A 2,811-nucleotide genomic window follows, 5' to 3' on the forward strand; every position below is an offset into this window, starting at 1 on the left:
TCGCCATTTAGAGAACTAGGCCTCCGCCCGTGACGGCCGGTGACAGGGGCTTCCCAACTTTGTGTAAAGCTCTGGGTCCCCCTTCCTCTCCACTGGAGGGTCATAATTTCGCGTTAGCGTCTTCGTCTGACTCGCCCAGGCCAGTCAACGTCGCTCCGCAGAGATTGTGACGCGGCTCAGTGCTGTGGCGTTTTCCATAGGAACCCCATTCTGTCGGTTCGACACAACGTCGAGAGACCGACAGAAAGGGAACGTCTTGGTTACGGATGTAACCTCGGTTCCCTGATGGAGGGAACGAGACGTTGTGTCCCTCATGCCACAACACTGGCCGCCCACCCCAGCGGTCGGGGGAGGATGCTTTAGGCTCCTCAAGACCAACAGGTGAATGAATGAGCACGCCGGCTTCCCTCTTATACCCGGACATCCGGGGAGGAGCCCGGCATGCAATTTTCATTCGCCAATTTTCATTGGCCTTTTCTAAATACTCTGAAGATGATAGGTTCTCAAGACAAACCCCATTCTGTCGGTTCGACACAACGTCTCGTTCCCTCCATCAGGGAACTGAGTCTACTGAGTCTTACTGGCCTCGGATGACATCTATGATTGAAACGTCTGTCAAGACCTGTGGCAGATGTATTGCTAGGAAGACATCACCTCAGAAACATGCACCTCTGAACAACATCACTAGCAGTGGACCGTTGGAATTAGTGTGCACTGATTTCTTGTCGATAGAGCCAGATTCCAGAGGAGTTGCTAATGTCTTGGTTGTCACTGATCATTTCACACGCTACGCCCAAGCCTACGCAACTGAAGATAAAAAAGCCTTGACTGTCGCGAAGATCCTCTGGGAGAAGTTTTTTGTTTATTACGGGTTGCCAGCCCGTATACATTCGGACCAAGGGAGAGACTTCGAGAGTAAGCTGATAAAAGAACTGTTGGGTATGCTGGGAATAAAAAAATCGAGAACGACACCTTACCACCCGCAAGGAGACCAGCAGCCTGAACGTTTTAACAGGACACTACTCTCCATTTTGGGAACTCTGGAAGCTGCAGAAAAGCACAAGTGGAGTCAGCACATCAGCGGGCTAGTGCATGCGTACAACTGCACTAAAAATGAGGCTACAGGATACTCGCCTTACTTCCTCTTGTTTGGGAGAGAAGCACATCTGCCAATTGATGTGTGTTTTGGGACTGTTTCAGAAGGGGAAAATGCTCCGACATACCAAAAGTATGTTGAGACCCTGAAAACTGACCTTCAAAAAGCTTACCAACTTGCCTCTGAGACTGCACTGAAGAATCACCAGAGAAACAAGCATCGCTATGACAAAAAGTTGACCTGTCAAGGCGTTGAGCCGGGAGACCGTGTCTTAATTCGAAATCTCGCCTTCTCTGGAAAACACAAATTGGAGGACAGATGGAATTCATCTCCGTTCGTTGTGCTAGAGAAGCTTGCCAATCTACCTGTGTACAAACTAAAATCTGAGGATGGAAAATGGAAGATCAAGACAATGCACCGGGATCATCTCTTACCAATTGGAGAAGTGGTTCGGATGTCTAAACCAGACAAGAGCCAAGAAGTCGGACAACGTTCAATGGCCAAGCCTAGAGCTGCAAGAAAGCGCAAAGAGCTGTCAAGGGAAGGAAGAGCACAGGATGCCGAAGACACAGTGGAACATTTCTCAGAGAGTGAGGAAGAGAGCTGCAGACACCATTCATCCAACTGGTCTAGGAGATGGACTCAGTTAATTCCTGATCCACAGAGCGCACTAAGGGCTGAAGAGAATGAAGTAACTGTTCACACAGACAGTGAATCTCAATTTGCTGGAGAAGAGGAAGTGGAATCCTTTGAACAAGAAGATTCCAAAGAGAACTTGAACCAGATGGTGGACTCTGCAGAAGTTTCAGAAAGGGAAGAGAATAGCTCTGAAAGTGTGTCAGACTCTGAGATTGAGGCAGAGGAACCTCGTCCGAAAAGGCAGCTGAAACCTGTGTCTAGACTAAGCTATGATGAGCTAGGTCAACCAAGTGAAAGACCCATCACCGTTGTACATAGAGGGATAGTCATTCACTTACCACATTCCTCAAAGATTGAACTTTGCCCTTCTAGTCAGTATCCCCCTTTTAGCAGGCGTTTCTTTGTTTTCTATCGATTGCAGTATAAGTGTGTTGAGCAAGTGGTAAACAGTATGTTGCTGTCTTTCTGTAAAGTCAAAACGACTGCACAAGAAAAGTCAACAAGACGTGAGATGGACGAACTGTTGTTTTCAGCACGTGAGCACTACTGCGCGTGATTCAGACTGTTCATGCGGCTCACCGAGGACTTTATCTGCGGATACCTGTTGCGTTAGCAAGGAGGACGATATCTATAGGCAATCTAACAGATTGCTGCGGACTGTTAAATCGTCAAAGTCGTGTGTGGCAGAGCTGCAAAGAGGTTTCCAGATGGTTATGCTAAGATGCTAATGTTTTGCCGACACAGGGACAGCATGGATATGGCTGACTGATCGTCGCTGCACGTGGTCAGGTGCTATCGGGTAACGAGAGGCTCTTGCTAACATAAGGATCTCTGAGGTACAGTCTGTTTAATTTGTGCTTTACAAAGCGAAGCGGCCAGGTTGTATTTTATTCGGCCTCTACGTGCACAAGCAACGCTTCAGGCCTGCAACGAGGGGGGTTTGTGGACTGCGTGTGTGTGTGTTGTGGGCCCACAAACTGGTTGTGTTTCATTTGATGGATACTTTAACTGTTTACATGCTATATTGGTGTTCAGTGTGAAACCATAGTCTGTTAATACACCGTGTTCTGATTTGA

The sequence above is a fragment of the Triplophysa rosa genome, unplaced genomic scaffold (assembly GCF_024868665.1).
Source record: "Triplophysa rosa unplaced genomic scaffold, Trosa_1v2 scaffold34_ERROPOS112264, whole genome shotgun sequence".
NCBI classification, from domain to species: domain Eukaryota; kingdom Metazoa; phylum Chordata; class Actinopteri; order Cypriniformes; family Nemacheilidae; genus Triplophysa; species Triplophysa rosa.